The sequence below is a fragment of the Plecotus auritus genome (assembly GCF_963455305.1).
Source record: "Plecotus auritus genome assembly, chromosome: 7".
Classification (NCBI taxonomy): Eukaryota; Metazoa; Chordata; class Mammalia; order Chiroptera; family Vespertilionidae; genus Plecotus; species Plecotus auritus.
This window is the reverse complement of record NC_137774.1, coordinates 112,503,456-112,525,649: the sequence shown is the minus strand read 5'-3', so window position 1 is coordinate 112,525,649 and position 22,194 is coordinate 112,503,456. Positions and strand designations below refer to the sequence as shown.

At 37.9% G+C, this 22,194-nt stretch overlaps 1 protein-coding gene across 2 annotated transcripts in view; it reads right to left on the bottom strand.

Annotated features, from left to right (window-relative positions):
• EFNA5 (ephrin A5) overlaps positions 1 to 22,194 on the bottom strand; it is a 278,007-nt gene that overhangs the window by 240,595 nt on the left and 15,218 nt on the right. The gene's annotated exons all lie outside the window — the stretch shown is intronic.

Sequence of the window (22,194 nt, the reverse complement as noted above, 5' to 3'; positions counted from 1 at the left end):
AAATGAACTCTTCCTCCAAAAACATTAGAAATGTCTTTCCTGACGAATTACATGTAAACTCAAGCGCCGGTGACCAGACATGCAATTAGGCCGCAAAACTCTGATGTGCTGACTCTTTCCATTTTCCTTGCCCCTTCCTGCATGGAAAAAGAAGGAAACATTTCCTGACCAGATGCCACGTGAGCCCCAGAATTTGTGAGGCGTCCCGCGCGGTGGGCAGCGGCCCCTCTCCCGCTGGGCCCCGCCTGCGACCCGTGGCCTCGGCGCACCGCTGCGGCACATTACTTCCGCTTTTCTAACTTTTCCACTTTTGAGCACCATCAATTATGCACTAGAATAACAGAGGCCTGGCAAGGCAGTGTGACATAAAGGCCAATTATGACGATAAATAATTTAGACACGTGCATGCCATGTTCCTTTTACCGCCGCCGATAGGAGGCCAGGGGAATGCAAATGCAACATGACGACTAGCTTGGCAAAAGCAGGCAGTGCACTCACCGGCGCGCCTCCGTGTTCGGCCCACTGGGAGGAAAGGGGCAAAGCAAATGCACGGTTCACATCAGCGCTCACACTTGCACAAGCTGGTTAAGAATCGCAGAGGCCAAGGATCCTAACCACTGATGAGTATTTTGGGCCCTAGATGAAGCCCAGGGAGAGCAGGGAACAACATTCCGGAGGTTCTGGGCATCTTATACCTTCCAGAAAAGGGTAAACAATTACATATGCAAAGATTTTAAGAGGAAACACACACTATCTCCATCTGAAGTTATTGAAACTTTAGTGAAACTCAAACTTGGAGATTCTCAGAGTCTATACATTCGTGGGATGACCAGAATATATTTCAGAGCTGGCAGGATAACAGATGTGGAGATTGCTGATCTAATCCCTTTTAAACTACCCTCACCATCTCTCAACTATGACTCAGAAAATCTCTTCAGGTCTCTATTAGTATTCTATTTTTTTTTTAATTGTGATTGAAAAAGTCACATCTGAGAAGACACTTTTATATGTTCAAATACTGCAAAGAAAACACATATCTTCCCTGCAATGCCCCGGCAAGTTCAAAACTCGGCCACAGTGAGCATCTTAAGGCCAGGATGATGTTGTCCCTCATCCACACCGACAAACTAAATTTCAAACTGGGTCTTTAATGGAGTGCACACAAACTTAAACAAAAATAAAGACAATTCCAAATTGAAAAATTCAGATAACTGCTTCAAGTTATTGATCTCCTTTATAAAGATAATTCCCAAGGTATACTGTGACATTTCTAGTGCTTTAAAATGGTAGAATATGCAAGAGCGAAAGGAGAATAAATAAAACTAGGTACCAGCAGCGATGTGGAGAAATCAAAAGCTGACCTTGAAACATGAAATTCAGGAGAACAGCAGTTAATTCATGTCAAATGATACTCAACTTCAATTTTGGAATGAGGTACCCATTATCTAGAAATATTCCAAAATTAATCCTCATTCTACATGAGAGCTAATATTACATTTCTAAATGCAAATTGATGAAAACTCTAGGGGGAAGAACCATTTTGAACTGTGGTTTCCAGAAGGCTTCAGGTTTAGTCATGTCAAATTAAAGGGGAGCAAAGCTTCTTAAAATAACATTCTTCTTAAATCGCATCCATATGATTTAGCAAATTGATATGGCCAAAGTCAATAAATCATGATGCAGAGTTTTTATTTTAATGTATGACTGCTTTTATTTTCGCTTTGAGCCAACTCCTTTTAATTTTTAGCCCGAAGTTGGATGTATATTCTTGTCTAGGTAAAACAAGCTACTTCTCACGTAATGGGTTCCTGCTTTTCAATGTCAACCCACCACCGGTGAGCCAAATCGTCCCCAACAATGCAGCAGGGCACAGAGCTACTTGCCTCTGTGGTTGCACCAACATGGAACCCATGAGCTATCTTCAGTCAGCAGTATTTCAATCTGTAGATTTTTCACCACTTCTCAACGTGTAAGTTTTTAACTCCAGGGATTTCATTTTGTGCTGACACATACCCAAGAAGCGATCTCCATGAAACTATCCTTTTAAGGCAAGCATTTTGTGCACTCCTTAATGATGGGTGTTTAGGAGAAATGGTAATTATGATAGATTTTGAGCCTTAGGTAACAGACATCCTCACAGTGAGAGGGTTCACTACATTTAAGACCAAACTCCTCATTAAGAAATGGAGATGTATCAATTCATTTTTGGGCAGACACACTGACAGTGCAGCCCAGGTTAGTGAGAGCATTCATCCTCATGATGGATGGCCTCATGAGTGAGCCAACGCTCCACAAAGTCATGCTAGTTGCCCAGATTGTGAGCAAATGAAACTCCTCAGGGACAACTGGTTGGAAATATTATTAAAAGCATCACTGCTTTAAATATCATTCCCTTTGTATGACTTTGGATTTGTTTTTGTTTAAATGAGTCATTTAAGTGACCACATTAAATACTCTACAACTCTGATTCTGAAATCATAGCTTCGACCAAAAGCAGTCCACATAGTCTTAACTAATGTTAGTAATGAAACTACCATGAAAAATACATTTTATATGTATGTGTGAGATTTTATATACACACACACACACATACACACACACACATATATATATGTATGTATGTATGTATGTATATTTGTGATCCACATGAGTCTCTCCAGTCACATTCCAGATGAATATTATTGTTAAAGGAGAAGGGAAAAATCTTGAACCAAGTTGCTTTGACCTCAATCCCTTCTCACCCATGTGTGTGTGTAAGTTTTCCTGCCCAGCTTTTCTGCAAAGATGGCAAACAATTTAATATTTCATGGAGCCCAAAGCACAAAGCATGTTCAAATTCAATAAAAGGAAATGCTTTATCTCATCCTCTGTAGATTAATAATCCAAAACTGTGAGAAACTTCAGAAAGCCATGACAAGTTTTAACCAAATGACATGTAATTTCCTTCTGGACACTCAAGCTATTAATAAAATGGGAAATCTGAAATAAAAGATTTATTTATGAGTTTACTTTAAGATAGTTGTTTCCAGCAAAGTTGTTGTATCAAATTACATTATTACAGCTAATATAACTTAGAATATCATATCCAAATGTTATCAAGAAGATAAGGTCATGTTCTCTAATATGGATGGCATAAACCATGTATTTTGCATCACACCTCTTTTAAAAGCTAAGCTCTATGAAGACTGTCTAAAGGGGAAAGGGTGAAAGAAACATGGACAAACACAATCCCATAAGAACCAGCTGTGAAGGCTAGAAGGTTCTGGCAGGGGAGTGGGCATGATGGCCCTGATACTAGGCAGTAATCTGTAAACCATAGGAAAAGAGCATGAAAAGGATTTAGCATTTTATAAATATTTGAGAGCAAAGCAAGCCTCTCTGGTTTAAATCAACCAGATTTTAAGCTTCCTGGTTTTATAAGAACATCCTACTATAAATCTTTCTAAAATTTGCCTGCTTTTTGTTTATTTTATTTTACTCAGGCCAGTAATGACCACGACAAATACCTAAATGCTGAACTAAGCAAAGCTTCTATCCCTAAATTTTATGTGGGAGGTTTAAGTTTCTTCTACAATGCCAACAACAGTAAATAAGTTCAGCATTGGTTACTTTCTTTTTGTTCAACCAAAACCAAAAATTAAACCTTTATAGAATTTTAAGGGGAATCAAAAGTCATGGGAGGAAAAGAACAAAATGATTTGCCATATCTTCTCAAATCCTTAATTCACTCTCCCCAAAAAAAGGTTTTTGGTTGAAATAAGTCTTTTTCAGTCTATAATATTTAGAATGACAAGAGAAGCCCTGTGACTCCATCCTGCTTCCAGCATCTGTCAAGAAAATCACAAACCTGACTCCCTGTTCATGGGAGAATGCTAACGGGAGGTGAATAGTACTTCCAGGGAGAAAGCACATTATTAGAAAGGTTCAAGACCAAGTGTTCACAATGAGCAGCAAAGCATTTTTTTGTTTTGTTTTGCTTTTCAAGTATGAGTTATTGAATTAAAAATGTAGATGAAGAACAAATTATATTTTAGTGAAAATCCTCAAAATAAAAGAAAAACGTATGCACATGTGTGTAATATATTAATGGAAAACTCCTTATTAAGAAATGTAGATTATCAATTTATTTTTTGTGCAGACACACTGACAGTGAAACCCAGGTTAAACTGTATATACATAGAAAAACCTAACTATTTTAAAATACGGAATTACTATTCCTTATTGTTAGACACATGTATTGTTTCCAATTTTTCATAATATAAATGACACATAAATAACTTTTTTTTTCCTTAAAGCTTTCCTTATATTTTTTTCCATTTTTTTCTTTATTGATTAAGGTATTACAAATGTGTCCTTATCCCCTCATTGTCCCCCCATCCCCCCAGTCCTGCCCTCACCTTCACCCCCTGTTGTCTGTGTCCATCGCTTATGCTTATATGCATGCATACAAGTCCTTTGGTTGATCTCTCTCCCTTACCCCCACCCTCCCCTACCTTCCCTCTGAGGTTTGAACATCTGATCGATGCTTCTCTGTCTCTAGATCTGTTTTTGTTCATCGGTTTATGTTGTTCATTATAATCCACAAATGAGATCATGTAATATTTATCTTTCTCTGACTGACTTATTTCACTTAGCATAATGCTCTCCAGCTTTTATTTTTTTCTCTAAGAGTAGTCGGATTTTTTCTATTCCCTAGAAAAAATAAGCTAATAGTTTATCTTCTTTAGGTCATTTTTGCATTTCAACTACTTAATTATAAAACTGCTTTTAAGGACTCCTACTGTCCAATCCACACAACAAATCTTTTTTTTAAAATATATTTTATTTATTTTTTTACAGAGAGGAAGGGAGAGGGATAGAGAGTTAGAAACATCGATGAGAGAGAAACATAATCACTGCCTCCTGCACACCCCCTACTGGGGACGTGCCTGCGACCAAGGTATGTGCCCTTGACTGGAATCGAACCTGGGACCCTTCAGTCCGCAGGCTGACGCTCTATCCACTGAGCCAAACCGGTCAGGGCCACACAACAAATCTTATCAAATATACTCACATGTGCTAAACTGTAGAATACTGTAAAAGCTTACAGTCTGCACTGCAGGTGGTAAGAATTCACACTTCAGCTATAAAGGTGTTTCTTTGAAAACAAAACTTCTTACTTTGGTCATGTAACACTCTCCCACTTTTCTCCATCCTATATTCTCACAGACATAAGAATAGCATGCATAAATTGGGATTTTAAAGTATGGGATATCATTTACACTTTCTAGACTATTACTGCTTTGAAAATGGCAGGGGACAGGCAGTGACACAGCAGCACTCATTTGGTTAAGTTTAATAACAGGACACACACCTGCTTAGACAATGGCCGTAGGAGAGGCAGCATGATGAGAGTTAAGAGTATAGTCTCTAGAACCAATTGCCTGGGTTTATAATCTCAGTTCTGCCACCTACTAACAGTGTAACCTCCATCATTCTATTTAATGTGTGTCTTAGTTTCCTCATCTGCAAAATGAAGATAGCAATAACACCTTATAGGGTCATTTTACAAATAATGTAACTTAATGCTGCTTAAAAAGAGCTTGGTACACATTAAGAGCTTTGTAAATGTTTTCTGATTTTAAGGCTGTTGAGCAGATTATACATGTACTAAGCGCTCAGCACAGTGATATTTTATTCTAATGGCACAGGGTCAGTAAAAGCAAGCTTTACCAATTATCAGTGCCTTTCTAAAGAGTGAACAAAGACATACACAAGCACCACATCTCACTTATTGATTATCAAAGAAATGTATATTAAAACAACAGCTCTTTCTTAAAGGAGATCCTTTTAAAAAACAACAACCCAGTTCGGGTGAGAGTGTAATTAAACTATAAAGCAATCTGACAATATTGTCAAGAATTGTACTGTTTGACCCAATAATCCAACTACTCTTAGAGAGTAGTATATATATGGAAAGCTTTAAGGAAAAAAAGTTATTACGTGTCATTTATATTATGAAAAATTGGAAACAATACATGTGTCTAACAATAAGGAATAGTAATTCCATATTTTAAAATAGTCAGCAGGTTTGGGATATCACATGTAAGATTTCTCTATCATGGCCTGGCAGTGATTATTCGTATGTTAAAAGTACTGAAAGGCTCAGACTTAATGTCATTTCTTTACTTCAGCATTTCCCAAACATATTGGTCACAGAAACCTTAGGGATGGAAGTAGTTAATTTCTATTACTTCCCATTGAACTAGAGTGCCATGGAATGGGCTGGAATATCAATGATTAAGTAAGTAGTTAATTTTCTTGGTGAAAATTTATGCAGTCACTGAGAAAGATAGTTTTCAGTATTATGTAGGCTGCTTCTAGCAATATGGAAAAAAAAACTATTTTATAATGTTAAAAGGAAAAAAAGATTAGACTCAATCAATTAATTAATTAATACCCAAACATATGAGAAAAAGCTCCAATAGAAATATTCCAACATGAGTTGTAAATTTATGTGTAAATGTGTCTGTAATGCGATGCTACTTCTCTAGTGAAAACAAATTCTTAATAATAATAAAACCAATGTGCATTAGTGATATCAAGTCCCATCTTCCTTCCTCCTGACTTGAAGTTGAGTTTGTTTACCTGGGGGTTAGTTTAATAAGGCCTGAGTGGAGAATCCTTACTGAAAGTGACCTGTAACATGAAAGCAGAAAACAAACAAAGCGATCTTTCAGCTTCACCGGAGGAAACAGGGAAGCAGCCGGACCTGTCCATTGGAAAGAGGCTAATGAAACATTATCTGCAGGTGAGCAGACTGTCTCGCAGCATTACAACTTGAAGTTACAAACGATTTCCTAACCACGGAGGGAGGTAACCACTATACAGATACTTCGAAAGACGAATGAGAATACTGCCACATGCAAGGTCAATCACAAACGTCCCAGAACACTGGATGTGTCTCCTTCCCCAGCAGAGGACAACCTGGGGGCCACTGGCTACACCTGAACGAGTAAACCACAGTGGCTTCTCTTGTGCTTCTTGGTTTGAAGTTTAGCAGCCTGTGTACATACCTACTTACATTTACATATAAATAAATAAAATTTATGTGTAACATAAACTGAAGCTCCCACAAACTTTGAAAATTCTTTTTTTCATTATCTCAGAATAGCGACTTTCAACCTTTTATATCACAGGGCACACAAAAACTAATTACTAAAATTCAGCACACCAAAAATGTTGTATTTTTTGCCAATCTGACAAAAAAAATAGGTATAATTTTAATTCATTCACACCGAACAGCTATTGTTGTGTTGGCTGTTCCCATTTTGTTTTTTAATTTGACAATCTAAGGGAAAAGAGGTCAGTGCCCCTGACTAAATAGTCAGGTATTGCATGTTTTAAAAATTTTTGCCACACACCAGTGTGTGGTAGCACACCAGCTGACAATCACTGTGTTGGAGAAATGAATAAACATCAATTTCTAATCCTTGTAATTATTTGATTATGGTTAAAATAGTTTCAGGAAATCATTATACAAGACCAAAGTAGATTATGAATTAGGGGTGGGGGGGAACAATGAAACTTAATTAATAATAGACATTTCATGTTTATCTATGAACGTTATTAATACTTCAACTCCCCAGGTTTACTGGGACCATGATTTTTTTTATGCAATACATTCTATTTGGGGATATTTCTTTTTTTACAAATTTAATTTTTAATTAAATTACATTTTAAAGTATAGAGTATGTACAAAAGCCAAAGCAAGTGTGCAGCATCTGTGCACTGCATTTGCACTCGCTACACAAAAATTAACCTTAATCTAAAGAGGCACAAATGGTTTTTATGCCATCAGGAGGCTCAAGTATTGAAAACTCAATGACTGTCCACCCAGACAAAGAACAGCTGTTTCCTAATATCCCAGCTCCACGCTGACCCTAAACTGCCCACACTCTCCCTTACCCAGTTGAAACTATCAGAAGCACACTATCTAAAAGCTGTGAACTGGATTAAGTGGAGGCAAGACACAGTGGACTTGGCCAACCCAGATGGCATTTTGAAAGGCATCGTCTATTGCCATCACTCAATGTTTTAGTAACATCATAACCAATCTTATGTCCCATGTCCAGAAATCTACTTAACGAGACTCTTTACCCACATGTGTTAAAAAGGCCAAGGAATGTTGAGCGTGGACTGATTCTCAACACAGGGGCTCTCTCCCTGCAACCCATGAGACTTCTAATGAATGATGCATAATCAGGCAGTCAGAACATTCTCTGAAATGTATGCGCTATTGACCTTCCTCAATGACATGGAGTAAAGATGTTATGGAGAGACAGAAGGAAAATTACTGGTGTGCAAAATGGAAAGAAAGAAGACACGGGGAATGGCCATGTTTTTCCTTGGCACATGGGTATTTTCTAGAAATCCTTGGAGTCATTATTCTCCAAAGGGGAGAGGAGAAAAATCGCAGAATTCACAGATGAGAAGACAGACTCATGTTTGATGTGACATCAAAAATGTCATTTTGCCTACGATTTCCCCCATCTAAAAACAAAACAATTGTTTAAAAAAAAAAACTAAGCTATAGCCCTAGCTGGTTTGGCTCAGTGTATCGAGTGTTGGCCCGTGGACTGAAGGGTCCTAAGTTCTATTCCAGTCAAGGACACGTACCTGGTTGCAGGCTTGAGCTCTGGCCCTGGTGGAGGCCTGTGGGAGGCAACCAATCGATGTTTCTCTCTGTGTGTCTCTCCCCCTCCTTTCCACTCTCTCTAAAAAAAAGTCAATGGAAAACTATTCTTGGGTGAGGATTACACAAACAAAAAAATATAAAAAACAACAACAAAAAACCTAAACTATAGGAACTTGAAGAATGCATGTGGCACCAATTTTAGTTTTCCTGATTCTCATAACTAAATTTTCAAAATCACATACTGGGATAAATTTGTAGGTAATGCATGCAAACTACTAGGAGTCCTTCGAAAAGAATTAAAAGGCAATAACACATTGCTCACCCTGAGGCACTCTGCACCACCTCACTTCCAATAGGCTTAGCTCTTTCAGTAACACCTCTAATGAATGAGGTGGCCATCTTACCATCTTAGTGTCCCCACCATGGGGTTCTGAGAAGCTCTGGACCATGCGACTTGAATCATGGCAACTCTGGCTGGTCACAGATTCAAATCCAGTGAGTTAAGGGAGCAGGAGACCAGTGGGTTGAGAAATCATGGAAAGCCTGCTTTCCAGTCCACACTTTAGGGCATGGACTCCCTACTGTAGAGATATTCTGTGTGCTCCATGTGCCCTGAGGAACCACCTGGAAACAGCCATCTGCACCTAGCCTGAATGTGATTGTCTCCAGAAGCGTCCTGTGTTTCAAGCATCAGGGCTTCTTAAAACCCAAAGGGAAGTAATCCCTGAATGCCACTAAAAGATCTCCAGCTGCTACCATTTATGAAGTAGGCTTGACAAGAGAGGGGGGAGGGGAAGAAGGGGAGAGCAGGAAGCAGGGGAAGAGAGAAGAATTTAGACAAGGGCAGGTTATCCAAACAGAGTCCCATAAAAAAAAAAGTCATGTTTTATCAGCTTAAGCTTTCCTGCCTCCTTTCCCAAAGGTATTTTCCCCCTCAACTCTCCTTAATTCTTCTTCATAGCTGTCTACTTTCTTTAAAAAATAAAAATAAAGGCAGCACAGGGTAAGGAAAGTCCATAAGTGTACGAAAATGAGAAAAACTAGCCTGATGGATTACCTGCAAAGGGGACTGAATATGTCTTCCCTAAAAAGCTAAGAGGAAAATGTGTTTGTTTGTTTGTTTGTTTGTTTGTTTCAGGGAAAAGAATTAGAGTAGCTCTCTGTATCAGTCTCTCCCCTCTTCATTCTTTTGAAAAGGCCTTTTCATCTCATTAACTTAAGCTGATTAATAAAAATTCAGCAGTTTGCCCATGGCTCCTTTAGAAGTGGGGTAGAAGCTGCAAGATGCAGGCGGAGGTTTTTGTGTTGGAGACAATGAGGGGATGGCTTCTTCAATCTGCCGTTCTCATCCTCCTAGAGAGAAATAGTTACCTTGACTCAGAAGCGTCAGACAAACATTAGATTGGCACTTGTTATCTCCCAGTCACCTCCAGAGAACGTTTAGTGCTTACTTATAAATAAAAGGAGAGAAAAAGAAACTTAGAAAAAGAAGTCCAATGAGAACATGCTGCTTCATTTCAAAATGATTTATACAAACTAATGAACAAAACATGGCCTGTAGAAAAAGGTTCATTAAAGGAAAAAAGCAATTTTAGCCAGTCATTTCACATGTAAACAGAAACTTGTACTTTTTTTACTGTAAAGCAAACTGACGCATTTATTCATGAATAATTGTTTACTCGTCATCTAAAAATATTTTTAATTACCTCGTCAGTATCTATCACATAGTGGCTACTTAAGAGTTAACAAATGAATTTCCTCAACAAATTTTAAAAGACTGTTGTTTACTTTTAAAGATGAAAAAAAAATGTTAGGATTATGAGTTAAATTTATCCAGAAAAATAAAATCATGAAATGTCTATTATGTGACACATTCTGAACAAGGGGACAGACAGAAAGATGATTAAATCTGCTTTGTAGGAATTGGAAGTATTTTCCTTGCCACCTTTTACTTGCATAATACTAAAGTGTTCATCTGTGTTTTATGCAAAGCATTTTTCCCAGCTGACTAAATTTAAACCACCATTCACATTTTGCTTAAAAGTCCCCCTGAATGGCATTCACTATTCATATGTTAACACACTTCCAAATTTATTTCTATCAAATCTTTGTATGTGTGTGACAGGGTTTTTAGTGCCACCTTACCCAATTTGCCCATAATGTACTGGATCAAGTTTTATACTCCATCTGGTTCTATCATTAAATTTGCCCTAAAACACCAGAACAAATACTCATTTTTATTTATTAATTACTTATTTATTTTACTGATTTGAGAGAGGAAGGGACGGAGAAAGGTCAATGAGAAAGAAACATCAATGGGCTACTTCCCGCACACTCCCTACTGGGGATCAAGCCTGCAACCCAGGCATGTGCCCTGACTGGGAATCAATCTGGGGACCTCTAGGTTCAGGGGACGAAGTTCAACCAAGTGAGCTATACACACCAGCCAGGCCCAAATAATTATTTTTGTCTAAATCTCACTTCAAAGGATCTTGGGGGAAAATGTTATTTATACTTTAGTCATATCATGTGGATAATACACATACTTAAAGTCATTAAGTCTTTACAGAATAGTCCCCCAAAATTTTGAAGTATTAGCCAATTTTAAAAATGCAATTCTCGATTAGAAGATTGCTAAAACAAAAACAATCACCATTAAAGGACCATCCTAAGCTTTGATTAAAGCATCTATTTAGCTATTACTGTTTTCTCCAGAAAAATATGGAGAATTCAGTACCATTAATAAAGCCAAACTCCTTTGACCACACATTCCCTGCGGTCTGAAACCTGTCACCTGTTTTGCCATCATCAATCCATCTCTTCAAATACCTAAAAGGCTGAGACCAAACAATGCAGCTGAGAAAAACAACGAATAAGAATCTACTTACACTTCTAATCATAGGTTAGCTATGGCTTACATTATCCAATAAAAACCCGATAACTAGAGCACAGCTCCTTCGTTATGAAATGAAAGATGAGCATAAACTTAACAGCGTTATCATTCTCTTATTTTAAAAATACTACAAAGTACCTACTGTGTGCCAAGTACTAAATAACTACAGTAAATACAAAAATTAACAAATTGTGATGAAAAGGTGATTACAATGCACCTGGTGTAATGTCGTTAGTGAGGTGAGAAGTTACTACTGAGGATGTAAAGGGTAATGGAGAGGACACTAATTAAACATGTTGGTGCTCCCTCTTTTTTTTTTTTTTACAAATCTACTTGCATTCCTGGGTGTCCCTGTAAACACAGAGACACATTCACTCATGTTGTGTGTGTCTTATTGAAAGAGGTAGCTGTTGAAAGAGCATTAAAACTACTGCTTCTGCAGAAATAAAGGCTTTATATGGGGGTAGTAGTGGGTAATACTACTACTTGGATGCCAAGGATTTACATGAGGTAGTAGTGGGGTAATACTGCTACTTGGATGCCGTCATTGAACATGGTTCTCAAAATGGAATTTCCTTGAGTCCAAAGAAATGTGGGGGAAAAATCTTATTGAAAAAGCTTCATCTTGTAGGATTTTCTTGTGGGTAAAGTATACATATTCGAGATCAGTTCTCCAAGTTCCTCCAGAAATAGTAACTTTATTATATAAATTGCACTGGAATTCAAAGTTTTGAATATTATTATCAGCATACTGCAGCCCAGCTAATAAATATGTTTAAGTGAAATATCATGTAAATGATAGTTATGGCATGCATAATAAGGGCCTTCTAAGACAAATTATTGATTTTTTCCCCCAAAATAGCATCTTTGTGATGGTGCTACTCTGATAATATAAAACACAAGCAAATGACATAGTAAAAAAGATAAAATGCAGTTTAGGTGTGTATTTAAATAAATGATTCATTTTGCATATCAACTAATAACAATGTATCTGTATCTTATGCAATTATGGAAACTTGAGCACTCAAACTTTTCAAAAGATATACAGCTACTATACCATATACTAGTATACACTTTCTTCAGCATCTCACAATTCTGTCCTATTGTCTATAATGGCTTAATAGTGACTCAGTATTTGTTTTAAAAAAAAACACACAGTTTAAAATCATAATCCCATAATTAGCACTGTTCTTACAATGAGCTCTTATTTTAAGAATGCCTTTTAATAAACATAACATATATTGTTAACCAGACATAAATATTAGCAAAGTGAACCTACTTTAATACTCATTCTGATAAAAAGATTACAAAATTACAAGTTAAAAAAACAGATTCTACAAAAGCTAAATTTGGATTCTTAAATTTAGTCAGAATGCTTTTTATTAGGTAACAAGGAAATGAAAAACATTAAGTTCATGTCCAACAAATTATTAAAAGCAGAGACACACTGGCAAACACACATTACATATTGGTAATGGTTGCTACTCACAAATCAATCTACTTGGATAAGAATAAAACCTAACCTCTAAAAGGACACATCTTTGTAGTCTGTGATTGCGATTAGTCCATTGAAAACCCACACTGCCACAGGAAATAGGGTGAAGCCAGTCCAATCTCCCCATGAAACTGATTAGGAATAATTTGACTAGAAACTGCTGAGAAAATAGACCCTGAAGTGGGCCAGGCATCTCCAAATAAATGAGACAATTTCTCCTCTGTAAGCAGGTCTGTGCAATGCAAGGAAGACACAAAATGGGTGAGCTAGGTAATATTTGTTCATTATTGTTTATATACCTATCTTTACATTTACTATCATCTTGATGCAAATGCATTTAATAACTTACTTAAAAATTTAATTGATTTTCTGGCTGAATCATTATTTCTTGTATAGTGAAATGGCATCTGGGAACTTATTTTAAAGATTTAGCATGTCTTGTCTACTTAGGTTTTCACTGATTATTAAAGTAATATTTGAAATGTTCCTTTCATAATATAGGTCTACCATAACATTATTTATATATTTAATAATCATATATGAAAAATAAATATATAAAATTAGATGAGCTACAATAATAAAAAAACAGGACAAAAGATGGTGATAATGAAGTCATATATATTTATATAACATGATAAAGGTTTATATTATAAATACCATGCTGTTTCAATACATATACATTTATCTAATTTTCTAAAATCTTCCCAATTCTACTTCATATTTCCTCCCAAAGGCAGAGGAAAAAAGAAAACCAAACTGTTTCAGTAAATCAACTTATGGCAGATCTTATACCTGTAAATTGTTAATAGTTTTTTATTCTAGATTCTTCTTTTGAAAGAGTTTTTTAAACTCTTCTTAATTCCTAGAACCAAACTAAATTAAGTGTGTAATCAGACCCAATTCCATCAAAATCTCCTTGTCTCATATTTCATGATTAGACTCATCAATCTGGATGATGTTGGCTGGCTAGTTTGGACAGTTGGATATAGGTCAAACATTTTTCTTACTGATTAACTATAGTTTTCCAGATAAATTTTTAAAATCATGTTTAAAGTAACACAGAAAAATATCTATTTTAGTCTTTATAGTCATGTCTGAAGGTAAAAAAAGAAAACCTGTGTGATCTCTTAAAACATTGACACTTGCTATAGATGCACATGCATTAGTTCCTCTACCCTGATAAAACAAAATGGGGAAAGGGAGTAAATTATATGTTTTAACCAAGAAAGTTGAAGAGACCAAAAGATTCATGAAGTTGAAAATGACCTTCCAGGACACCAATCCTATCCTTTCACAGATGAGGAAACTGGACTTGACCCTGGTTAAATGACTCGCCCAAGGTTAGACAGTTAAGTAGTGTCAAAGCCTTGCCACATCACAGATCTTATGAGTCAGATGTTCCAGCCTAAGAGATCAACTAATTCAATCACCAAGAAGAAATAAAATGAGTGAGTTAGGTAATAAGTGTTACCTAAGAAACACAGAGTCCCAGAGTACTCTATGATTTGCTTAAGGTCAAACAAGAAACAGTGACATCCACATTAGCTGACTCCAGATCTTAGGGGTTGTTTTTTTTTGTGTGTGTGTGGGTTTTTGTGTTTTTTTTTTTTTGGGGGGGGGGGTTAGCTATTACTTTCAAACTGACAAAAATCAAAAGGAAGAATGTTCACACAATTAACACATTAGGTTCAGTTAGGTTACCAAAACATTTGGCAATAGGAAAGCAAGAAAATAAAATGAAGAAAGGAAGTCTATGGGGCAGACAATATATCATCAGTTAATACTCAAGTGATTAAATTCTCCAAATTAATTAATCAGAACAACAATAATAAGACCTAGCTTTCACCCAGGGAATGTAACACACCAAGCATGTTGTATGCATTTACTTTCTCACTAAATCATCACATATCCATCCTTACTATTTTCCACTAATGGAAACAGGGTTGGAGAAGAGTCGGCATTTGAACCCAGGTCACCCCAACTCCAAATTTAATCGATCCTCTCTCTGTATCATAAGAGATATGTATCTTGACATATCTCTGTATCATAAGATTTTTTTTTGTATATAAAAAAGATAATGAAAAAATGCAGAAATTCATTCAAAGGTATTTACCAGCTAACATTTACTACCCACATACTATGTGCCAGGCATTTTTCTAATGTAACACATCATTTAATAATCACGATAATTCTATCAGATAAATACATTATTATTCTCATTTACAGATGAGGAAGATGAATCAGGAGAAGGTTACCTAAGTAACTTGTCCAAGTCCACAGAATCCAGTTCATGCAGGAGCTGAGAACTGTACCTAGAACGTCAGACTCTTAACCATCACGCTAGCCTGTGTGGTGTTTCTAGTAAACCACAATCCCTGACCTCAAGAATCCTATAATCTAGTAATAGAACAAAACCTATCTAAGGGATGCAGATAGCAAACACAAACTACAGTATGATCCATACTCCAACATTACCCATATAAACCACTGAAGTAGAAGGCAGGGTGACACCTTCCACTACAGAGGCCCAAAGGGCTGAGCGTGAGAGATGAATCACCTAATGTGTCCAAGCACACATTTTAACTAAAAGACCTGGGTTAGTCTAGCAAAGCAGATGTCCATAATGGATAAGGTGCCAAAACTCTTTCTTCCCAGTCCAGTTGTCTCCCTGGAGATTAGATGGGAACGTGATCCATCTACATCCTATCAGGAGACTTTTGTCTTTGAAACTGATCAGGAAAAATTTACTGGCTGTTAAGCTATAGGGTATAAACTCCTGTGATGAAGGAAGAAACAGGAAAGGAAAATGGGGGTGGGGGGTGGTATTTGGGACACAAAAGAACATAGTCAATGCAAGCATTCATCTAATGTTCCCTAAAGCTTAAAAACACTTATTCCTTGCTCAGAACATGATTGCTTTGGAGTAGGAAAAACTGCATTTAAAATTTAAGGAAATTTGTATTATTATGCAACCAAAAATAACTGAAAAGTACAGGAATTTAGATTAAATATAGGGAAAAATTTCCTGACCATATGACTGCTAAACTCTGAAATTTTTATTCCCAGAATATTCAGAATTTCTTCTGAAATTTTTCAAAAACCAGCATTTTGCCTTGGCCAGCCCTCGAGAATCAAACTCACCAGAATACCAAGGAGGAGGGCGGACTGGCCTGCAGATCCGTAGCAGGGCAATTATTCTTCATATTCAGCACACATTGTACACACACGTGGCCTCACAATTAGCTAAAAAGAACACGTCCATGAAACAGTCTCTGGTGGTACTAATTACCTGCTGTGGGTGCAACAGTTGTGGCTTACTACGTCTTCAGTTCATTAAATGCTCAACATGAAGAAATACGTATGCATTTTTAACCCTCCTTTCATATTAGCTTAAGTCTCTTTCATTCTCCTCCACTGTGCCTCCTCAGAAATCATGCCCAAATGTCACCTTTCAACGTTTCACTGAGTTCTGTTAGACAAAGTGTGTCACTCCATATGGCCCAGCTACGCGCTTAAGGGCCACTATTCGCCAAATTCAAAGTATATAAAACTCGGTCTTCTCATCGGCAGAACAAGGATCATTATAATACCTCCCTCCTAAGAGCTGTCCCACTGTGCTTGGTATACAGAAAGTGCTCAATAAATGGGCTATTCAGACATGCCTCCATTCCTGGAGGGGCACACGAGCACTGCTGTGGCCTGTAAGAGCAAGAGGGAACCACGTCTACTCACCTCCAAGTAAACACCATGGCTTTACTTGGGGATTCTGAAAATGGGATTCAAAAAGCCTTAAAGGTTCGCCACAGCCCTCTCATCTTGAGAAGAGAGGTGGACCCAGACAATTGCTCCCAAATACAACCTGGTGTTTGTTCGGTGGGCTTGGTTTTTCTTTTTCTGTTTGACATAATACGTTCCTGCTAAAGATTTTTGTGAACAATGTTATGTTTTGGGTTCTGTGGGGTTTTTGTGTTTTTTATTTTTTGTTTTTGGCTTAAGTTTGAAAACAAGCACTCAATCCATAAATCAGAGAAACAATCCAGATTAATAGAGCACCCCCAGGTTCCACCTGGAAATATAAAAATCACCCCAAGTTTTACCATCACCTAACCACTTATACACCAAACCTAATTAGAAGACCTTCACCATTTTCTAGTATTCAGTTCTATTTACAAAGCAATTAAAGAGTGGCTGAGATACACAACAGTGCGGAACAATTATAACCCATGTGAGAAGCCTGTTAATTCGTCCATTATAAAGAATAATCCATCATAACAACCCCGCACCTTGACACTAGAAATGAAGCCACCCTACCACCTGGACCACCTGGCTAAGCCACCCACGCTTCTTTCACCAGATCCCCTTCACTCTCAACTATTTTCTGTATATCCCCCAAGTCCATCTACAAGGTTACAGCCAGCAGATCTTTATTCCCGTTGCTATGGATCCCTGGGATTCTTCTACTACTTCTCTCTCTCTATTAAATCAGACCATTCAAGGCCTAGACTAAATTATTCCTCTCTCAGGAAGCAGTTCCTGAGACCCTTGAACAGATGTGCTCTCTCTCTCTCAGTCCACAGCATTCCATGCTCTATTGTGACATTATCTGTTTGTTGTTCATTATTAGTGGCCTGAGTGAGGCAGAACATTTTGATCACTGCCTTGACAATTAATGAATTCTCTCATCGTCTTGGTATTTGCCTGCATGTGGTCGTTAGCGCTGATGTGTTCACATCAAATATCACAGAAGACCCGGTATTTAAGACGAAGGGATGCTTACACTATCAGTCAGAATGAATAACAATCCAAGTACGCTATTGGCCTTGCTGCGTATTTATTAAAAATCACTTTGCAGTCAGGACTCATGAGAACTTCTTTTTAAAGATGTTTACTTTTCCAGTTAGTAAATGTACTGGGGTGGTTTTCACTAAAACATAAGTCAGCCAGCTGTTTGTTTTAGTTCTTGCATTGAATGGTGAAAATACAGCCAGCTTTTACTCAAAGTACTGCACTTTTTAAACACGGAATCTGCTCCATTTTTAAATGATTTTTAAAAAACTATTTCTTTCATTTTTCATATAATGAGAGCATCTCCTCTTCGGAACATCAGAACTTTCCTTCAGATGGCATATGGTTCCCCCTCACCCATTTGATGCCCCGGGGAGCCAAAGCACTTAGGAGACCCAAGAGGGTGTATAATCGACATGACAGCTGGAGGAGGAGAGGCTGACAGAAGCCTCAGCACAGGTATCAGGGAGGGAGGGTTTGTTTTGGAATCCAGGTTGACCCCTTATCTGTCACATCCACCATTTCATTTGCTCCGGAGAAGACAGCATTGCTGGCACGAAGGTTTCACTCAGAGACCAGCTGGACCCACCAAGAACAATTCATGTACCTGAAACTTCTCTGAAATCGACAGGGCCAACAGTGTTTTTGCACTTCGGTCCCCCAAATAATCTGTAACCCAGCATAAGCCACAGGCAGCTTTGTAGCCAGCTTCCCTTTCCTCTATGTGGCGCTTTTATGAGTTCAGCTGTGGGCCCTGCTCACTGCCCTCCACAGCCTTTCTTCTCTAACACATGCATACTTGAGCTCTTTCTGGAGTGCTGACTAAGGAGGAACAATAGGAGGCTTTGAGCCCGCCTCAGCCCCAGACCCAGTCAATATTTACTTCAGTTTGGAGCCACAAGTTTTAAAGCTCCTTCCAAGCAGAACTCAACAGTTGGGGAGTCCCCAGAGGTTTCTACATTTTATTTCAACAAGGGGGGCGGGGGGGGGGGGGCGGTGTAGGGATAGAGTAAATAGATGATTGTCCAAACCACTTTCTCAGAAAAAGAGTCTCTTCAACAAAACAGGTTAGACTTTCAATACTAATTAGCAATGTATAAGAAGAAAACCAATCACTTTGCAACCGTGATTACTGCAGTCTTCCAACTCCCTATCAGGCTGCTGTGCAAATCCATTGAAGGTGACCCCTGTGTATCTTGTGAGCAGGGCCCTGACCTTGTCAACCACCATTTTGCCTACTTTGCCTGGAACAGCAATGCGAGGGCCCCAAGTGAAGTCCAAACTCCCCCCACCCCATCTTATCTATAACCCATTTAAGCACCCTGGATATAGAGTGTGCTAGGGTCAATACTAGTCTGTATGTCTGCTATCTTGGCAATATTGGGAAGGCGATCTACAGCTTTGAAGATGACCTGAAAGAAAAAGTCACTCTCCCTTCCTGACAGTGCAAGTGGCTTACTACAGATGGGAGGTGGGAGGTGGGATGGGGCAAGAACAGCAGCAGGTTCTAACACCGTGTTGGAGTAAGCGGAGTTTTCCTATGGAGTTGCATTGCCTTTTGTTGAGATAAATGGAGATCCTCTATTAAAAATAAACTTTTCAACTGTAAATTTTTTTATATTTGCCTAGTTGATTTAATTTTTTTAAGTCAACTGTCACAAAGCTTACCTAAAATGACAATTGGGAAATTTTTCTAAAATGATTAAGGCCATATAAAATTACTAGAGAATTCAGTTAGACACCTGCGGAAAGAAGTTCATAGTGTCTGCTGTAACCAATTGTTCATGATTCCATTCAAATCAATAAGTAGGCTTTGTTCTTTCAGCTTAAAGAACTAACTATACATTCCACTCACATTTTACAATAGTTCCATAAAGACAAAGACAAATGAGCTGAAAAGTTTAATACAAGAGAAAGTGAAGAGGATTTGCAACTATCCAAACTTAAAATTCTAGCTTATGACAATCCTAGTATTAAAGAGCAGTTCATCATCATTTATATCCTAAACATATAAAATACATGGACATAATTTGGCATTTCCCAAAGAAAAATGAAGAGAATTCAAACTATACCACCTGCAAAGAATAAGAGGCAAATGGTTAGCTATACTTGGATTGGCCTGTTCTATTATGGTTGTCTACATTCATCAAATGTATTGGAATACTCAATTCAATCATTTCAACATCTTAAGGAATTACTGGATTGCTATGCAGTCAATTTGATCAATCAACATCCTCTCCTGGAAAGAAAATATTGAGTCGGCCTAGCTGAGATGAAGTCTCTAGCTGATACTGTTAAACTGATATATGAGTATACAGAATTATTTTTTTAATAATACAAAGTGTCAATAAGTAAGTTATCAAAATTTAAACTTCTTAACTACCCCTTCACCAAGAAAGGAAGCCTGGAACAGGGGAGAGATTATAACCATTAATCATTCATCAGACACCCACCGAATCCAAGTAACATACAATTACCAAGTTTTAAACTTGAAATAAACTCATAGCAAGCTCATTCCCTTGACAAATCTTAACTTCCAATTTAGCAGGACAAGAAAAACACACTTTTGTATGAAATAATAAAAGCACAATAAAGGTCTTTCTAGCATTCCAGTGAGCATAGCAATTCTAAATATTAACACACTGTTTTCTTCAGGGAAATCAGTGAAGCAGAGTTCTTGGTGCTCTGTCAAACAATCTTGGTTATTTCTGGCTAAGTGCTGCCCTCAGTTATCACTACATGTCTGGGTCCCGCACATCGGGATCATTGGTAATTTCCTTTATGAATTACCTTCTTTTGAGGGGCAGAAGTGAGGTCTATACCTTCAGGAGCAAAACAACACTGTAAAATAATTATGTCAGTATATGATTGCAATTTTAAAACAAGGAACAGGCACATTTGCTGTTCTCCGAAATAACTATAAACATATGAAATAAAACCTGCTTTGAATAACCACCAGACAATTGTACAGGAAAGTGGCCCTTTGACAGTAAGGTGTTACTCAGGTTTCAACACATTAAAATATGTGTTCCTTGACGAATTCTGTTTCCTTTCTCAGCTAGATTCTGTTATGATCTATTTACGCTCCGAACATCAATGTGTATATAATTAATATGTACTAAGTTTAAAAACAGTTGATAACAAGAGTGTTTTAAGCAAAGAGGTGTCAAGAGGTTAAAACGTGTTCTCTTGGCAAGAGGATTCAGAGGAATCCAAGGATCCCAGGGCCAGAGGGGCTGTCTATAAGAAACAGCCCCAGACAGGAATTGATTTGCTTCCACAAGCTCCTCATTGGAAATACGAGCATTCTCCAAGAAGGTGTCAATATTCATTAATTTCTTCTTTGAGATGAAGATATCTCATTATTACCTGTGAAGTCCAAAGCGGACTATTAGGGTTGTAGAAGTCTAAAGAGGAATACATTTATAGAAGAGACAAACTGAGAGGGGACGAGAAGACATTAAAAATAAACTTGAGCGACTTTACAAAGGCGATCCAAATTCCTTTCTGGGAAAAAGGTCCTAGGGGACTTGCCTCTCAAGTGTCATTCTTCACACATTATTACTCTTTGTAGAAATCGCAAAATAAAGTCCAAAATGTGAATTCCATTCAAAGAAAACCAATGTAAATGCATAAATCATTTCTATCAGGGAAACATAAATACAACTCAGTCTTTTTAAAAAGTCAACTCTTCCGTGATGCTTTGAAAGTAAGTTTTCATTTGTGAGAATATGTGTTCTATGCCAGCCGTCGCCAACCTTTCAGACCTCACGGACCACCAGGGGTCTGCAGACCACCAGTTGGCGACCGCTGCTGCAAAGATTTCCTTAAACCAGCGGTCGCCAACCTTTTGGACCTCACGGACCACCAGATCTATGCCATTTACAGGAATATATCTATAGATATAAAAGCCTAAGTGACCGTTATGACCGAAAAACCATCTGGTAGCTATGACATGCACTGACCACCAGGGGGTAGACGCTCAATGCAGGAGCTGCCCTCTGGTGGTCAGTGCGCTCCCACAGCCAACCTCCCATGGTCCTTCCCCTTGGCTGGCCAGACTGGGTGAGAAGGCCCTGATCGCCGGCCGGGCCGAGGAACCCCAACTGTGCATGAATTCGTGCACTGGGCCTCTAGTAGAATTATAAAGTGAGATGCAGTATAAAGTAAGGTGATCTTCTTAATCTCTAGTCTTTTCATAATGGTGTTCTAAGTTTCTAAAGCCCTGTCGCAAATATACTTTCCTTTAAATTTTCATAAATCTGAGGGATACATCATTTTTTTTTTCAGAGAGAGAAAGGAAGGGAGAGAGAGAGAAACATCGATGTGAAAGAGAAACATCAA